At 33.5% G+C, this 20,140-nt stretch overlaps 1 protein-coding gene across 6 annotated transcripts in view; it reads left to right on the top strand.

Annotated features, from left to right (window-relative positions):
• Window positions 1–20,140, top strand: part of OSBPL8 (oxysterol binding protein like 8) — a 145,197-nt gene that overhangs the window by 16,197 nt on the left and 108,860 nt on the right. Inside the window, exon 1 of one of the 6 annotated variants that reach the window (XM_023521036.1) lies at window positions 8,496–8,574. The exons of the other annotated variants lie outside the window; for them this stretch is intronic. The gene's annotated coding sequence lies outside the window, so the exon portion shown is untranslated. Of the gene's footprint in view, window positions 1–8,495; window positions 8,575–20,140 lie in introns of those variants that run through there. 6 annotated transcript variants of the gene reach the window in all.

The raw sequence follows: 20,140 nt of genomic DNA, 5'->3' as shown, positions 1-20,140 counted from the left end.
TGATAGTTGAAAGTGAGAAGAAGAAAAGAGGCTCTAAAAGAGTGAACTCTGATACATGTCAGTGTCAAAGTCCTGGCCAGAGTGAAAGGAGCTAGTGAAAGAATCAAAGGATTGGCTAGAGGGACCAGGTCAAGAGAGTCTTTGAATAAGGGCATGGCAAAGTAAGCGTTAAATTTGGCTATGAATGATTGTCCTGTGAGTATTTTTAGTGCAATTACAGAGGTGGGCATCCTCTTTGAGCAGGTTGAGGGGGAAATGGGGAGAGAATGAGTGAATGAAGTATAATTTACTGAAGACATCCCTTACTCTTTGGACAGATATTTAACATTCCAAAATTATGAGGAATCAAAATAACCTGAGGGGCAGCTAACGAGCATAAGAGTCTGTTGAGAACTATATAATAAAAATCTCATTGTTTGGATCTGTTGATTCTGAAATTCATAATTTACATAGAGGACCGAGCTTAAGTTTAGCATTGTCTTTACCGTCTTGCAAGGAATGCCATTAGTATACTGATAGACTTACGGGAGGTGGGTGGGGGATGTTTAACGTACCAAGAATGCCTTTTTTAACATGCTTAAAACCACTTTAGCAGTATGCGTTTATATAAAAATAATTTTTAAATTACAAATATTCATTACAAATACTTTAATTCACTTTCTATTATTATTATGTATCCAAAGGAAAATGCGTTTAAATTCATTTTATGATTAAGATTTTTACTTTTTAAAATTACCCGAGTTATACTTAATACGTTAATGTTATGTTATTCATAAGTAAAGACCACATTAATGTGAAAACAAATTAAGATAATTTCAAGGTCAGCCCTGATTACATAGTACTATTTTTGGAATAGTGTGTGTGTGCATGCGCATGGACAAGCATGCACACAAGTAGGGAGGGGAGGAAATTGGGAGGGAGGGAGACTGAGACTTAAGCCATTCTGAGATGCATTTTCTTTTCTAGGTGAAATATATATTTGCTTGTCTACAATTTTTTTTAAAGAAAATGATTTTTCTTATTTATTTAAATCTATTGGGGTAACATTGGTTAATAACATTAATTAAGTTTCAGGTGTACAATTCTATAACATAACATCTGTATATTGTATTATGGGCTCACCATCCAAAGTCTGATCTCCTGTCATCATATATTTGACCCCCTTTACCCTCTTCCTCCACCTCCCACATCCCTTTCTCTCTGGTAACCACCATACCGTTGTGTGTCTATTTGTTTTATTTGTTCGTTTGTTACTTTGTTTTATGCCCCATGTACAAGTGAAATCATATGGTTCTTGTCCTTTTCCTTCTGCTTTATTTAATTTAGCATGATACTCTCAGGATCCATCCATGTTGTTGCAAATGGCAATATTTCATCAGAAAAAAAATGTGATTTTTATGTCATAATTGTTCACTGTGAAATTCAACAACTGTAGAATCTCATAAAGTTAGTTTCTATTGCTGCTAGACCCCACTTTATGTCCAAAGTAGCCCACTTATTAGCAGTTTGGTATTTTAGATATTTCTATGTCTAGATAGATAGGAGGATACTTGTCTGTATACTTTTTTAAAAAGCGGGACCTGGATCATAGTGTAATGCTATTTTGCGGTTTTTTCACCAGTCAACTCATCTTAAATCTAAGAGGCTGAATCCTAATAATTTCACTTAATGACTTAATACTTTGTTCTTAGAACATTAAGCTGGGGCTTAAGAGACTTGGATTCTGGTCTCTTTTTGCTTTATGATATTGGGCAAGTTATTTAATCTATCCATGTTTAGTTTCTTCATCTATAAAATTTAGAGATAGTGGTTCATTTGAAGATTTCTGATAGCTCTAAAGTTTATTTAGGGCATGCATTTCCTTGAATTTTATTTGGAAAGTGATTATCTTAACCCACCTGTGAATACTTAACGGATAAGTTCTTGCCAAGTTAAAAACAAAGTAGTGGGGGGGAGAAAGCATGTTAGAAACAAGGTTCAAATTATTTCTCATCATTTTAGACCTACCTGCTGCTTTTAGGATAGCACTGACCGAAAAAAAAGAAAAAAAAAGCTTTTTTTAGCGTTGATTAAATTTTTTGACTGAAAATTCACACTTTTTGAGGGATATGGGATATGAGTGGGTCTATGTTTGGTTGTACTCATTGACTGCTAATGGGAGGTAAGACAAATGAGATTTATATAGCTTGCTAACATTCTTTAAGGAATGTGTCATCTTCTCACATAAGTGTCTTAGAAAAGCCAAGGGCATTAGGGATAGGAACCGTTGGAATGAGGCCAGGAGCTGTGCTCTCCTGTTCTTTGGCTTTCCACCCTGAGATTATTTACTAAGTAAAGTTTTCATGGTAAACTTTACAAGGCAAAGCAGTCTTAGTTTGAAGAACCTTTGAGTGAAGGTATTTAGCTTTTTAATTAACATTGCTACCGTTACTATTGTTACACTGATTAAAAGGTGGTTTTTGTTTCCCTGCTTTCATTGTCTTAAGTTGCTTCTTTCCTTTTAATTTTTATTAATTTTTAGTTGTTTTTTATCTTTTTCTGTAATGTTCTTTGTCAACTAATATTTCATACACTCTTTCCTAAAGATTATTTCAAATCTTTAGCTTTTATTTTTCTAATATTTTCTTGCCACCTTTATGTATTTTAAATAATCTTTAGCAGTATCAGCCTCCTAAAATCTTTCAACAAAAACGAAAAGCAGTGGTGGGTCTTAACAATTTTATTGTTAATCTTATCATTAAATCTTTTTTCTAATTTATATTTCTTAAAATAGACACTTCTTTTTAGTGTATGTATGTAGAAAAGGCTTTGAAAAGTATTTTATAGTACAAGAATGCTATCATGAGAAAATTTTAAATGGAAAATCATTTATGATTCTAAATGCTATAACATCATTAATTTTTTTAATATGTTCATAAATATTTTGGCTATTACATTGATTGTAGCATATGGGCCCAAGAAAGCAAAAGTACATAAGGTCATTCTTTGGTCTTTATATGTTCTACTCTGAGCCAAGGCCTCTAACTGGATATTGCTCTGATGTTAGATGGAGCAGATAGAACTTTGTTAGCTGTCACTACATAACATTCTTTCTTAATAAGAAACTTGAGTTAATTTAATCCTGTAGCTTTGTTGTCCTAACCGTAGCTACATTGCTGCTACTCCGTTTAAAGGTCAGTATTATTATCTTTTAATATTTCATCTCTCGTTGTGTATCTAATTCTATATTTCTCTACGTTTCTCTCATTCTGGGAACTAAATTAGCTTAAGTTATTACTAGCTACTTCGGTTATCTCTTCCCAGAGATGAAATGTTGAAATGACATTTTTCTGTTCTATATATAAAATATAGAAAGGAACTACTTTGCTAAATATGTAACATCTTAATAAAGAATTAAGTTAATTTGAATGCCATAAGAATGCTAACCCTGCATTCTTTTATTAAACACATTTAAATGCATACATGTAAATATACTTTAAAATTATAAATGTTCAAGTATCCTGATCTCGGTCACATTAGGTCTCCTGAAACACAGTTTTAGCATTCTAGCATTTTAAGTAATATGCCATGATATAATTCTTGTAGCTGAATAGTTCTCCGAGGAGATTTTTTATATCTTGTTTTCCAAAATAGCAGTCACTTATAGAATTCAGATTCAGGAAAATGTAAAGGCTTTCATAATTTCAGGAGTGCAATGACAGCTAAACAGCAAGTCCATATGTGGCTTAGCTATAATTATATTTTAATAATTACTTTTTCTTTTGAGGAAAGAACTATGGCTAACCTCCAAGAGACTGAAGCTGATGTTTATAAGCATTCATATTTTTTCAGCAGGACTTTTTTTCCCCTATTTTAAATAGTTGAATGTGTTTAGCTTATGTTATAGCATCAACTGGATGAAGTTACTATTCTGGATCCTACTGTAAAATTTAAATGAGTATTTGCATCACATGGGAAGATTACTCCGATTCTTTTGTTGCTCCCATATATAGACTTGCTGGCACAGGCATGCTAATTTTGTCATCTCCTACACACAACTTGCTCCTTTCCGCCTCCATTCTTCTGCACATTACCATTCCCTCCACCTGCAAAACCCTCCTGCCTTTCCTTTTCTCTTTTTAAAACTGACATCTGAAGTTATTTTCTCTAGAAATTCGTTCATGATTTACTTTGTATAACTTACTTATTTTCTTGGTTTTACCTTAACATAACATGGATAGATGCAGATTCAACTAATCCAAATTGTGTTTCTGTGATGTACCAAGTATAGTTAACTTCTCATTTAATTTTCACAGCTATCCTGTGAGTTATTCCCATTTTACAGATGGAATTAAATAGATTCCCTGTTACATTCTGAGTTTTAGTTGTGCTAGATTTTGGACTTTTTTCATGAATTAAAAAAAACTTGCCTGTATAGTGTCATTCTGCGTTTCCCTATCTCTGTAGTCTTTCTTGCTCTCTACCACTTAACCTACCAATGTCACTTAAAAAAAAACAAACAAACAAAACAGACTACTTTATTCAGATGTAATTTACATAGAGTATACCCATTTAAAATATATAACTTGATGCATTTTGACAAATGTATACACCCATGTAACTAACACCACAATGAAGATAGAGAACATTTCCATCAGTTTCTTCCCAAATCCCTTGTGCCTTTTTCCACTTAATGTTTCTCCTTTTCCACTCTTCCAGCTCTTCCCCAGGCAGCAACTGATCTGGGTTCTGTCCACTATAGATTGCTTTTGTCTCATCTCGAATTTCATGTAAACAGAATCGTAGATTATGTACTTTTGTCTGGCAATTAAAAGGAAAGATTGTTCCTTTGTATTAATAATATACTACAATTTGTTTATCCACTCACCAGTTGATAATTTGACTTGTTTTTAGTTTTTGGCTATTACAAATAAAGCTGTTGTGAAAATTCCACACACAAATCTTTGAGTGGACATTTTCCATTTTTCTTGGGCAAATCTCTGGAAGTGGCTGTACTATTTTGCATTCCCACCAACAATATATGAGAATTTCAGTTGCTCCTGGTTCTCATCAACACTTATGTCAGTTTAAATAGTTTTAGCCATTTTAGTGGTTGTATAGTGGTATCTCATTGTGGTTTTTCATTTGCATTACACTGATGACAGGTGGTATTGAACATCTTTTCATGGATTTATTGGTCATTAGTATCAGTTTTTTGGTTAATTGTTTAAATCTTTTGCCTTTTTAAAAAATTTGTTTTCTTATTATTGACTTTTAAGAGTTCTTTATATAGTTTGGATCCTAGTTCTTTGTCAGATGTATGTGTTCTGCCTACTTTACTTCGGTTTATTTTCTTAACTCTGTTTTTGAAGAGGAGAAGCTTTTCATTTTTACGAAGTCCAGCATACCAGTTTTTTCTTTCATGGTTTGTTGTTTTTAGTCCCCTAAGAAATTTTTGCCCAGTCCAAGTTCGTGAAGATTTTCTTTCATATTTTAGAAGTTTTATAAGTGTTGGCTTTTTTATTTGGTCTATGATTCAACTTAATTTTTGTATTTATTGTAAGAGTCAAGGGTTTTTGAATTTTTCTTTTAATGACTATCCAGTTTTTATTGAAAATATTTTTCTTTCCCATTGGGTTTCCTTGGCATTTTTGTTGCAAATTAATTGACCATATATGTATGGTCTGTTTCTGTACTCTCTATTCTGTTTTATTGACATACATACATACACACATACATGTACACATACATACATCCATACATACACACACATATCATGCCAATATCACATATTTACTTGATTTTTATAATAATTTTTGGAAGTAGCGTAAATCCCTCAACTCAACATCATTTTGAAAATAGAAAAATAAATCTCTGCATAATTTACTCTTTGCCTTCGTTGTTTGTTTATGTATGTGTTATTGATTTTTGATTTTCATTTGTTTTTGTTTTGGCTTTCAAAGATGTCATCACCAACAGGGGCTTTGTATTTTCCAGAGCAGATATTGTTTGTATTAAGGAATATGCTAAGTACTTTCAGCTGGCTAGAAGGACTTAGCAATTGGTGTTCTTCCTTTGCCTCACTATCATTGGTAGTAAGCAACTCTAGGTCCCAGAGGTACATTTATATGATTGTTGAGAAGGTTGGTAAATTGGGCTGCAGTAGCAAAAGTGTACCAGAAGCTAAGTGTCTAAATACCAAGTCTGCAGCTTGACAGGAAATGAGTTTGGGAGTATTCCCGTCTCTTCAGTTATTAGAAAAGTTTGAGAAGAGTTGATATTCTTTAAATATTTGATAGAATTCATCCATGAAGGCGTCTGGCTTTTCTGGATATTTTTGATATTCGATTCAATCTTCATACTTATTTGTCCAGATTATGTGTTTTTTCAAGATTCAGACTTGGTAGGTTGTATGTTTCCAGGAATTTATCTATTCCTTATGAGTTGTCCAATTTATGTATAATTTTTCATTATAGTCTCTTATGATCCTTTGTGTTTCTGTGGTATCAGTTGTAATGTCTCTTTCTTCATTCTTCATTTTATTTGAGTCTTCTCTTTTACTTGGTAAACCTAGCTAAAAGTTTGTAAATTTTGTTTGTCTTTTCAGAAAACCAGTTCTTAGTTGTGTTGTTCTTTTTTATCGTTTTTCTGTTCTCTATTTCATGTATTTCTGTTCTGACCTTTAGCTTCTTCCTTTTGCTAACTTTTGGCTCAGTTTGTTCTAGTTTTTCTAGTTCCTTGAGGTTCAAAGTTAGATTGTTTATTTCAGATCTTTCCTTATTCTTAATCTAGGCATTTATCACTATAAACTTTCCTCTTAGTACTGTTTTTGCTGCATCCCATAAGTTTTGGTATGCTGTATTTCCATTTTCATTTATTTCAAGATTTTTTTTTGATTTTCCTTTTGATTTCTTCTTTGACTCATTGGTTGTTGAGGATTGTGTTGTTTAATTTCCACATATTTGTAAATTTTCCAGCTTTCTTCCTGTTATTAACTTCCTAGTTTCATACCATTATGGTCAGAAGAGATATTAGGTGTGATTTCAGTCTTTTAAAATTGGCTAAGTCTTGTTTTGTAACCTAACATATGATTGGTTTATCATGGAGAATGTTCCATGTGCACTTGTAAAGAATGCATATTCTGCTGCTGCTGTTGGATGGAATGTTCTGTACATATCTGTTAGGTTCACTTACTTTAAAATATAGTTCAATCCAATCCTTCCTAACTGATTTTCTGTCTGAATGATCTATCCATGGTTGTAAGTGGTGTGTTGAAGTCCCCTAGTATTTTATATTGCTGTTTATTACTCTTTTCAGATCTATTAGTAGTTGCTTAGTATATTTAGTTGCTCCAATGTTGGGTGCATATATATTTACAGTTATTATATCCTCTTGATGAATTGATCCCTTTATCATTATATAATGATCTTCTTTGTCTGTTGTTTCAGCTTTTGACTTCCAGTCTGTCTTGTCTGATATAGCCACCCGTCCCTCTCTTTTGGTTTACATTTGGATGAAGTATCTTTTTCCATCCCTTCACTTTGAGCCTATGTGTGTTCTTGAAGCTGAAATGAGTCTCTTGTAGGTAACATATAGTTGGGTCTTGTTTTTTTATCCATTCATCCACTCTATGCCTTTTGATTTGAGCATTTAGTACATTTACATTTAAAGTAATTATTGATAGGTAAGGACTTACTATTGCCATCTCATTAATTTTCTGGCTGTTTTGTAGTTCCTTTGTTCCCTTCTTCCTGTCTTGCTCTTATTCTTTGTGAATTGATGATATTCTATAGTGGTATATTTCGATTCCCTTCTCTTTATTTTATGTGTACCTTCTGTTGGTTTTTGTTTTGTGGTTAGCCTGAGGCTTACTTGAGATATTTTATAGATGTGACAGTCCATTTTAAGCTGATAGCAACTTAACTTTGGTCTTATAAAAGACACTGCTTATTTATTACTGTTCCTCACATTTTGTTTTTGATATCACACTTTATATCTTTTTATATTGTTTATCCATTTACAAATTATTGTAGTTATAGCTATTTTTAATATTTGTCCTTCGATCTTTATGGTAAAGTGGTTAATACACCTCCATATCACAGTATGAGAGTATTCTGAATCTGACTATATACTTTCCTTTACCAGTGTGTTTATTTTCATAAGTTTTTATGTTACTAGTTAGTGTCCTTTAGTTTCAGCTTTAAGAACTCCCTGCAGCATTTTTTATAAGGAAGGTCTAGTGGTGAAGAACTCCCTCAACTTTTGTTTGTTTTGAAAATTCTTTATTTTGCTTTCATTTATAGACAGCTTTGTTGGATAAAGTAGTTTTGGTTAGCAGTTTCTTTCAGCACTTTGTATATATCATCATTCTCTTCTCTCCTGATCTGCAAGGTCTCTGCTGAGAAATCTACAGGCTTATGGAGGTTCCCTTGTATGCAAGAATTTTTTTTTTGCTGTTGCTACTTTTAAAATTCTCTCTTTGTCTTTGATTTTAGGCCATTTTATTATAATGCGTCTTTGAGAAGATTGTTTTGGATTGAAATATGAGGGTGACCTATTAGCTTAATGAACTTGGATGCCCATACTTCTCCTCAGGTTTGAGAAATTCTCAGCCATTATTTCTTTAAATAAGTTTTCTATCTTTTTTTTCTTGACTTCTGTGACTCCAGTGATGCATACCTTATTTTATTGGTATGTCATAGACTCACGGACTTCTTTTTTCTTTTTGCTTCTCTAACTAGATAATTTCAAAAGATCTTTATTTGAGCTCTCTAATTATTTCATCTACTTGGTCTAGTCTGCTGTTGAAATTCTTGATTGCATTTTTTGGTTTAGTTACTGTATTCTTCAGCTACAAAAATTGTTTGGTTCTTTTTATGTTTTCTGTCTCTTTGGTGAACTCATCTTCCTGTATTGTGTTCCTAATATTGTTAAATTGTTTGTCCATGTTTTCTTGTAGCTCTCTGAGCATCTTTAAAATTATTATTTTGAATTTTTTGTCAGCTAATTCTGGGATCTTCATTTCTTTGGGGCCAGTTACTGGAGGTATACTGTATTCTATCTGTATTCTAATTTTTTGTAATCCTTATAACCCTGTGTAGGGGTCTGTGCAGTTGAAGAAGCAGTCAACTTCTTCTTGGCTTTATGGACCGACTTGGATAGGGCAAGACTTTTACCTGCAGGTAGGGGAGGGTTGGAGCAAGCTGTGACCCTGAGTCTACTGGTATAGGGTGCCAAGTGTGGAGGGTGTGACAGCACTGGGTTTTCAGGGGACAGCGTGGCTCACTAGCTTAGGCTGTTGGGGTACACAGCATCCAGACCTATGTTGTGTTTGGCTACTACTGTAGGGTATCCACAGAGCCTTCCAGGGCTTTTGGGGTCCTCAGTAGCACCTCCAGGTCCAGCAGCTAGGGTTCAATCAAGTAGTGATAGTGGCTGAAACTGATGGTGTGCACACAGCTGCAGGAGCCAGCTGCAAGTGCCTGTGTAGTGGCAGATGTGGTTGCCAACACACATGTAGTGGTGGGGATCAGGATAGGCAGACAGCTATGGGGGCCTTGGCTGTAGATGTGTCCTACTATGGCTGCTGCATCTCACTATGTGTTCATGGCAGTGGAGGCTAGTGGTGGATAGCTGGAGGGGGTGCATAGCTGGAGGGGCTAGCTGCAGGTGAACGCAGTGGTACAGGTCAGTGACAGAAGATAGGGCCTGCAAGCAGCTATGGTGGCCTTGGCTGTTGGTGTGCTCTTCCATGGCTGCACAGTCTGCCCTTGAACATGCATACAACATGGAGGATCATACCAGATATCAGGCCAGTGGCATGCAAGTACACAGCTGGAGAGGCTAGTCCTGAGTGAACACAGCATTGGAGATCTAGACTGGTACTTATGCAGCTGCAGAGGCCTGGGCTGGCTCCTGGTGTGGATCCCTAGACTCCAGTAGGGGCAGATGAAGGGAAGGAGTAGGGAGGGGCTCAGGCAGCTGGTGTAATTGAATGCAAATACCGCTAGGGCAAAAGCTGATGAAATCTAGTAAGTCATTGGCTGCTGGTTTTTCCAGTATAGAGAGTTGCTGGGGACCTCTGCAGAGCAGGTCACTGGGAACTGTGGTTGCCTCCATTGCGTGGTTGCTCTCAGTATCCCTTGCTTCCTAGCCGTGTGTGTATGTCTCAGCTTTGCCATTCTAATAGAAGTACGTCCTTGATGAGGTACGTCAGTGCTGGCGAAGCTGATTGCTCACTTTGCTCTCTCTTTTCCTGGTATGGAGAACTTTGCTGGGGAGTTCCCTCTTGGTGCTAAGCAATGCTCTTTGTGTGTGTGTGTGTGTGTGTGTGTGTGTGTGTGTGTGTGTGTGTGTGTGTGAGAGGGGGGGAAGGGAGGGAGGGGGAGGGAGAGAGGGAGAGAGAGAGGAGAGATACAGGCAAAATGAAGCTCTTTTCCTTCTCTTTTTATGTGGCAGTTCTTATTTTAGTTCCATTGCGTTGCTGAAGTTTCTTAAGTGGACTCCAGATCTCTCCCCAAACTGATTTTGTTCACAGATAGCTATCTAATTGTTATTTTTGTAGAGGATGAGGTCTGGAGGCTCCTATGCCACTGTTTTGGTCCCTGAATCTTTTTGGGTGATGGTTAACTTCAATACAGAAAGCATTCAGTAACTACCAATGGACTTGACACAGTGTGATATATGTATAAAAAGATTCTTCAAATTGTTTAAAAGCAGATAGTAAAAATTTTGCTAATCATGCAACTCACTAGACATTTGCAAAAGTGCTTTTAGGATTGGCTTGTGAATCATTGATGATTTGATCCATTATTAACAATAACACGTGTATAGTACAAGGTAAAATGTTACAAAGTATTGTGTTGGATCATAGGGAAGTAGACAAGGGTGAGCAGGCTGTTGTAAAGGCAATTCTTTGTTGGCGTCTTGAGTTTCTGCATATCTTTCAAATATAGCACTAACTGCCCTTTTTTCTGGACTGTGTTTTCAAGGATATTTGTATAGAGAATAGCCTTGAATGACAGAGACAGTGTCTTCCTCTCAAAGAAAGAGAAGGTTTGTTTACCGCCCATTATAAAAAATAATGGGATTTCTAAGTTCAGAGTACTTCTGCATTGCAACCCATGCTTCTGTGGGCATCTTTCTGGGCCTATACAAATGTCTCTTTTGGGACTGTTATGGCTAAGATAACTAGATAACTAGAAAGGATAAGAAAACTATAAACATTTAGGAGGATTTTCTAAATTGACAACTTTGCAAGTGTTTTTAAATTTTGCTTCATTTTAAAGAACACTAGAGACTCCAGACAATCTATTATATCTGTGGTTTAGGCAAGAAAGATGATGCTCAACTTTCATTTGCATATCTATACTCAATGAAACTGCCTTTCCCCTGAGAAGATTGGAGGGGAGTGTGCATGTATTTGTATTTCAATTGTAATAAAATATCTAAAATATGTAAATATTGCTTTGATCACCTACTTGAACTGTTTTTTTTTTTTTAAGGAGCTGACTTTTTTTTTTTAAGGAGCTGACTACTTAAAAAAAAGCTTTTAACTGAATTTGAATAAACTTAGAAAACTATAATGTGTTTTATTGATTTGTTGAGGTTATTCTAAGTTAACTCACATTGTTTTTTTCTCCTTAATGTATTATTCTGAAGGCACGTCCTAGTATGAACCTAAAGTTGAGATGGTACCTTATACAACTTATATTCTTTTGCATTGCAGTGATTATGTCAGCAATATTGACAAGTGGTAAACCTGCTGGCTGTTATATTGTAGAATATTGGAATTGTAAGGAATCTCAATAATAGCCTTTTTAGTTTCATAATCTTAATTATGAGGCAACTGAGGTCCAGAGATATAAAATAATTTCTCTAAAGGTCCACTGCTAGTTCTCAATAGAGGCATTGACTTGAAATGAGGTTTACTAATATTCTTTATATCAGGACATAGAAAGTGAGAGCCTTGAGAATGGACAAATGAATGAAACAATATGTGGCTAAGTCTCCCCAGATTTGATATGGTGGTGTGAGATGACTTTAACTGGTATATGATGAGCATTTAATTTCGAGAGTTATATGTGTATTAGAAAAAATGGAACCTGTGACTCAAACCAGTAATTTATGGAGTTTATTAGATAAAGCTAATTAAAGATGAAACAAAGGCAAGTAAAAAAAGTTAAGTAAATAACTATGCTGGTAGTACATGACAAAAATTATGAAATTGGGACACCAATGATTTATTGAGAAACTGATATAGAGAAAAAATGGTCAAGTTAATATCTGGCAGCATACTTATGTGGCTTTCAGAGAAATAAGTATTTGAAAAACATTAAGTCAGTACTTTTGAGCTATATATTGATGAATAGAATCAAATGATTTCATTTAGTATTTTTTATTAATGGTAATATTTTTAAATATATGCATCTCTTCTCTCCTTTTGGGTTATTTAAAACAGTGAGACGTGTAGTACCCTTTGGCTATGCCAGAAATTTGTTTTAAGGGTCTTTGAAATAAAATTGAAGTAGTATGTATGTTAGCAACAATGGTAGGCAACATGAATGAGCTTTCACAGAAAACTGATGTATAAATTACACCGAAATGCACAAATCACAAGTGTGTAGCTCAGCGTTTACATATGTATACACCCAGGTCGCTCCCAAGTCAAGATATATTACATTTCCAGCTCTCTCATGCCCCCTTCTGGTCAGTAACTCCTCCTCATATAGCGTTACAATAATAAGGATAATCACTTATTCTGACTGATTCTTATTAAGCTTCTAGAATAGTGGTTGGCACATAGTATGTGCTGCAGAATACTAGTTCAGTAAATGAATGAGGTCTTAAGAGCTAACATACTTTAAGGGATTCTTTGTACGTTATGATTATTCACTTTGTAGTTTTCCTTTTGTAATTTTTCTTTTTTTCTTTTATACTTTTTAAAAATGTTTTTGTTTGTTTTCCAGTTTGAAAGTAGACATTTTAAAGTTCAACTAAATCAAATATTAACATAGGATCATGTCCCTGTATCTTAAACACATCACTTTTTTTTCAGGTGTTATAATTGGATTTCATGTAGGTACTTTTTACTCTTTAAAAATTTTAAGTTTTAGAACTACTTAATTTATGAGCATCCCTTAAGAAGCAGCTAAGTTATAGTCCAGCTTACTTGAAAAATTTAAGAGTTAACCTATTGTAGGAAAGGCAGGGTCTTTGGTCACAAATGAAACAAATCATCAGGTTTAAATGATTCAGTGTGAATAACTACTACATCATGGAAAGAGATTACAGTGCCATTGTAATCAATTTATTTCTAAACAGACCAGACAGATTTGTAATCGTTGAAGAAAGTCAGTATGTCTTGAATCTGATCTCTAATTATAGTATTTCTAAATAGGAAAAATTCACACCATTTCTTCCCTTCGAAATTAAAAAAAAATTCTAAGATACACATTACATAAAATTTACTATCTTAACCATTTTTAAGTGTACAATTTAATGCAGTTAAGTATATATATATTGTTGTGTAATCATCACCACCATTCATTCCCTGAACTCTTTTTATCTTGTAAAACTGAAACTCTGTACCATTAAACAATAACTCCCTATTTCTCCTTCTTTCAGCTCCTGGCAACTACTATTCTCCTCTGTCTCTTTGATTTTTGACTACTCTAGGTACCTTATGTATATGAAATCGTACAGTATTTGTGTTTTTGTGACTTGCTTATTTTACTTAGTATAATGTTCTCGATGTCATCCATGCTGTAGCATGTGTCAGAATTTCCTTATTTCTAAAAGGTGAATAATATTCCATTGTATTTGTATACCACATTTTGCTTATTCATTCATCTATCAGCAGGCACTTCTACATTTTAGCTATTGTGAATAATGCTGCTATGAATGTGGGTGTACAAATATCTGTTCAAGTCTCTGCTTTCTGTTTTTTTAGATATATATCTAGAAGTGGAATTGCTGTAACATATGGTCATTCTATTTTTAATTTCTTGAGGAACCATTATATTGTTTTCCACAGTGTTCATACCATTTTACATTCACAGCAGCAATGTGCGGTGGTTCCCATTTCTCCACATTTGCCATACACCACTTTTTAATACACTTGTTTTGGAAGGCAGAGACATTAGTCTTATTATTTACACTCCTTTACAACACGTTTGCATAATTAGGAATTCAGTTTTGACTACTGTGAAAACCCAAGGTGTGTGTTATGAACAGTTAAGGATATTATCATTCACACTATGTTAAGTGCTGATTTAGTTGGTGTAAGACAGATTTGGACCCTGTTGCTGGATTCTTAAAGTAGAAGAAATGCTTTTAGGAAGAAAATAGTAGACAAGTAAAGTGATGGAAAAAAAATAATTTGCTCTTTCTCTGAAACATATTATTCTTTTGAGAACTTTCTTGTTCTAGAGTAGAGGAGCATCAAAATTTTACATGCTCTAATTGCTTCTTTTCTACATGACTTTATTGTGACTAAGAAGCATTTACTGAGTAGACCCTCGCCAGTCATTTTCATTGCTTATTTTTAAAAAATTATTTTTAAATAATTTTTTATGGTGACATTGGTTAATGAAATCCTCGTTTTAATTTCTTACAAAGTCTAATTAAATATCGTATTTAAATGTGAATTATCAAATTCACAATACACAGAGTTGCGTAAAATTGGGCTGATCTTAGATTGACTTAAATTTTTCAATCTTCCTTTCTTCCACCCACTCACACCTCCTCTCCAACATCATCTCGTTACTACTAATGTAATATATCAGCTATGCAGCGTATAGAAGAATATAGGAGTGGCTTTCTCACCTTGGACTTATGTCTATTCTCTGCTTGGAAAGTGTTTCTTGCCCTTTCTTTGTTTAGCTAAGTGCCACTTCTTATCTTTTAGGTCTCAACTTGAAACATCACTTGCTATGAGAAGCTTCTCATAACCTCAAAGTCCATGAGGTCATGGGTCATATATATTTTCTGCACTTCGGTTCTCCAAAGAATAGCATAATACTTGGCATATATCAGGCACTCGTTAATTTGTATAAACTGTCATCATGGAGCTTTGGATCTAAATGGGGGAAGCGGATGGACAAACAAATATTTAGAAATACAGTGTGATTAGTTCTGTATAGAAGCACTTTGAGTGCACAGAAGAGGAAACAGCACTGCACCAAAGGAGAAATGGAATCCATTTGCTCTTGTCTGTTCCTTTTTAGAACTAATGTGATATTAGTCTATATATTTCAAGTTCATTCATTGAAAAAATTTGGAATATGTGTTTACGGCAAGGAGTTCATAACAAAACTTTCCAAAATAATTAAATTACCCATGTTTTGTGTCTTGTAGCGTTTTGTTTAAAGTTGTTTCCTCTGAGATGTTTTATAGGATGGTGTGTGGGTGGCAAGTGAAAGGGAAAACTGTGATTCTTGTTTCTGTTAGTTTTTATGAAACTAATAAGCACTTTGTATGTCATTTTAATTTTTAGGTTTTTGAAGCCAAATATTTGAAATATATCACTGTCATCTATCTCAGCAAATATAACCTGTTTGTACTATATATACAATTGCAGAGATATTAATTACCAGCTTTAAAACAATTCATTTAAGTACCAGATGATAGAAGAATATAAATGAGTGAATACATTAATAAATAGATAACATTTGTATTTAACACTTGCATAGTTTATAAAACACTATTTATCTTTAATTAAAATTTTATCTATATTGGGTAATTAGCATAAAATATTTTCCAGACCTCACCTGAAATTTTAAAATTATAATTATCTCCAGAAACAAATTCTAGAGCATGAAAATGATTATTTTATTAGACTTTAAGCTTTAACTGTTTTTCTAGTGCCTACCTTATTCTTTCAATTCTGCAGTAGAATTGAGTATGAAGATCAAAATTATCTTCTACTCAAGTAATTTAGCTTCTGTGATGTAAGGTGACTATATTTAAAAAGTGTATCCAGTGAATAGAATTAAGGCATCAACTCACTGTGATAAAAAAATTCTTAACAGTTATCTAATATATTATGGCATATTATATTAGATTTAGTGGGCCATTGATTTTATCAGAAATTTAGAGTTCGAGACCTCTAAAGGGGCTTTTACCCCAATTCCCCACCTACCTCTTATTTAAATTACTTTGCCTTAGAATGATTAATTTTTTATTGTAAAGACAACACATTTATACATATGTACAGTAAATGTAGAGTTCACTATATTGTTACAAAGCTAACCCATGTGTAAACACCAGTCAGTTCAGGAAATAAAACACTGATAGCATTCCAAAACCGTGTGTCCTATCCTAATCATTACCCCATCTATCCTCAAAGATAAACCATTATCTGAATATCTCTGCCACTGAAATTATTTTTGAATGTAAATTGGATTATATGTTATATATTCTATTATTTAAGATAATATTTTGTTGATGAGAGCAAGTCATATAATTGTAGTTTTTCTTTTGCTGTGTCATATTCTGTTGTTTGAATTTACCACAGTTGTTTATATCTTCTGTTGTCGATGAACATGCCCCATTCTAGATTTTGGCTATTACAGATAATATTGCTGTGAATATTTTTGTACATATTTTTTGGTATAATTGTGAATGCATTTTTTCAAATATTGGTATATATATCTGAAAGTGTAATTGCTGTGTTATCTTTGGGTCTCCTTATCTCCAACTTTAGAGGAAAGATAAATAACTGTTTTTCCATAGTGGTTATACTAATTCGCTACTCCTAAATATCAATGTGAATTTTTATTCTTCTATGTCTTACCAATACTTGGCATTGTCAATCTTCTTAATTCCTGTTACTTATGGGTTTGTAGTAGCATCTTTGTGGTTTTAGAACTCCATATCATGTACTCATTGGTCATTTGCATGTCTGCTTTTGTGAAACGCCTGTTCAAGTCTCTCTCTCATTTTTTCTATTAGATTACATGTCTTATTGATTTATAGGAGTTCTTTATACTAGTCTGGATATGAGCCATTTGTCTTTAATATGTATGGCGACTCTTGTACACGCTGCTTGCCTTTTCACTGGTTTTATGATGTCTTTTGATGAATTGAAGTTCTTTTTAATGTAGTTTATCAGTTTTTGTGTTTATGGATAGTGCTTTGTGTTTAAGAAACCCTTTTCTACCTTTGAAAGCATTCAACGTTTCACATTAAGTGCGATGTTTTATGTAAGTTTTGTTTGGTTAGGGTGATTCTTTCTCTTTATACTTTGGTAAGAGTTTTTATCATGAGTAGGTATAAATTTTATCAAAATTTTTTTCAGCATCTAGTACAATAAACATGTGCTTTTTCTCCTTTATAATAATGTGGTGGGTTATATAGGTTGATTTTTTTAAAAACAGATAAAATTAACTTGATAAAATTATGATAGTGATCCTTTTTGCATATTACTAGATTTGGCTTTCAGATACTCTGTTTAGGATTTTGGATCCATGTCTTGAGTCATAATTTATTGTCTTCAAATGTCCTTGTCTAGTTTTATATCAGGGTAATGCTGGCCTTATAAAACTAGTTGGGTAGTATTTCTTCATTTTTTTTGCTTTTCTGGAAAAATTTGTGTTAGATTTCTGTCCCTCACCTCCGTTTTGGGTAAAATTCACTAGTAAGGTAATTTACAAAGGAAATTTTCTTTGTTGGAAAGTTTTTTTTATCATGGATTGATAGGGCTATTCTGAATTTCTGTTTCTTCTTGTGGAAGTTTCAGTAAGTTGGATTTTTCTTGAAATTTGTCTGTTTATTGTAAGTTTCAAATTTACTGGTATAAAGTTATCTATAATTTCCTTTTAGGATATTTTTAATGTTTGGAGGCTTTGTTGTGATGTCTCCTTTATCAATCATACTATTGTTTATTTCTGCTGTCTTTTTTTCCTTGCTTAGTCTTGCCTGGCATTTGTCAATTTTATTGTTCGCAAAGAACTAATTTTGACTTTGTTGATTTTATCTCTTGTATTTTAGTTTTCTATGTCATTTATTTCTGTTGTTTCCTTCCTTTTACTTTTTAGGCTTAATTTGCTTCTTTCAGATTTTTTGAAATTGCTGATTAGCTCTTTGATTTTCAAACTACCTTTTATAGATGCAAATTTTCTCTGCAAAGTTGTTCCATCTTTAGCTCTTAGGAGCCCCTTCAAGTTGATTCCTATCTCTTCATTATATGACTCCAGTAGTCTTTGATAGCCTTTTTGCTTAGAAATGCAGGATACTGGAATGCCAGATACTCTAGGCTCACCTTATATATTTATTGTCTTAGACCTGGAATATGCCATTTCTCCAAGAAGCCCTGGTGTCTTTTAATGAAAAGTGATATTTAGAGACCACAGACTCGGTGCTAGGGTCTGGTTGCTACTGGGTTGGTTATTTCTACATGCAATTTTGCTATTTTTTTAAAAACAGATAGAGCTATTTATTTCACTTTGGAATGATTTTTTTTTTCCCTCAAGGTTTCAAAGGGGAAATATGAATGTATAGTAAGAGAGGTGTTATGTACCTTTCTGCCTTGATACCTTTAGGGAAACTTATATTACTTTGAATTATGTTCTATCATAAGTACTTTTTCTCTGTATCCAACTCTGCGAAATGTCCAATGTTTTTTATATATGTTAGAATTTTGCTGTGACCAAAGTTTAATTTCAAGCTAGGAAATTACCTTTCTTATCTATTCCTTTCCCACACATATTTCTTTAGAAAAATTATAACTATATAGTAATTTATTTGAGATTATGTCAGTTCTTTATTCTTTTGTAGAATTATATGTCTATTAGGAGATAAAGTTTTGTTTGTGACTAAATGTAAAACCAGATAGATAAATCTCAAAAAAATGTAAAACTAAGTTCAAAATAGACTGCATTGGTTAAGGAAGCCCTTCAATTCTAAATATGTATGAAAGTTTCTGCATTAATTAATCCTAGTTAGGTTTACTTATATATTCTTCTGATAGTTAATTTGTTTATATTTAATATAAACGAGGCTTTGCAAAGGTTTTGTAGGTGGGGCGAGAGGGGATAGTCTCACTCTACCACCTCCAGAAGTCTGGGTTTAATATCCATATATACTGCTATAGGTAACATCATGTGGGTACATACCTTTGTCGTAAGGCTCATTACATTGTCGTATACTAACCAGTTTATTTTACTCTCTCGTCCAGGACAGGAATGATGTTTATCATTTTCTATGTTTAGAATCTAGAACAGTGTCTTTTATGTGACAAGATATAAATAAATATTTGATGAATGTCTTTTGAGCCCTACAAAGGACATATAACTGATGGTGGAGCAACAATATGTATTAAGATTTATAAAACATAAATTTTATGAATAATGTATATTAGTGCTTGGTCCAGAGATATTAGGAAATGGAATTTGTTTCGTACCTTGCCAGAAATTTGGTAGAAGTGATTTCTTGTTTTTCATTGAATTTAGGCTAACACTAAGTTACCTGTTGTATTTCCCCTGGGCAAAGTGCTGATGATATTGTTTTGGCTATACTCTACATAAATAGTGTGTATTTTATAAAGCAAAAGGTCAAGAAAATCTTTAGTACATTTTTCTTTGCATTTTTTATTAGTAACCGTTGTCACTCGAATGGATGATTTATACATATATATATATCTATATATATGTATCTGAAACAGTGCATCTTTTATTAGTATTTAATGAATTTGCCTTATCTGAGGATGTAAAAAGTATTTGGATGCCCTTCTAGTTCAGAATTTAAGTAATTTATTGGGTTTTAATGTATTGTCAGGTAATTATTAAATAAATGCAAAGTAGATTAGAATGACTTTATAAAATAGATACACATAGGCACAGTAATTTGTATTCAATGTTTATGAAATAGAGTGCTTTTTTTTGAGAGTTTTTTTTGGTCAGGGGTAGTGCTCTGGAGCATACCATATATGCTCCAGAGAAATCCACATAAGTGGAGCCTTTTCATCCTCTAAGAGTTGGTGTGATTAGTTAAGTCTGTTTTCTTCTCTCTGTCTCCCTGATTGGCTGTCTTCCTCATGTTGTGCAGCTGCAGAGGGATAACTTGCCCTGCACATTCCTATCCCACTTCCTGCTTTCCCATCAGTATCCAGTTTTTCACCTGCCTCCTGGTCTTCCATTAGCATCAAATCGTTATTGTTATT

The sequence above is a fragment of the Pteropus vampyrus genome, unplaced genomic scaffold (genome assembly GCF_000151845.1).
Source record: "Pteropus vampyrus isolate Shadow unplaced genomic scaffold, Pvam_2.0 Scaffold9, whole genome shotgun sequence".
Classification (NCBI taxonomy): Eukaryota; Metazoa; Chordata; class Mammalia; order Chiroptera; family Pteropodidae; genus Pteropus; species Pteropus vampyrus.
The sequence above is the reverse complement of the archived record's forward strand: the minus strand, read 5'-3'. Positions and strand labels throughout refer to the sequence as shown.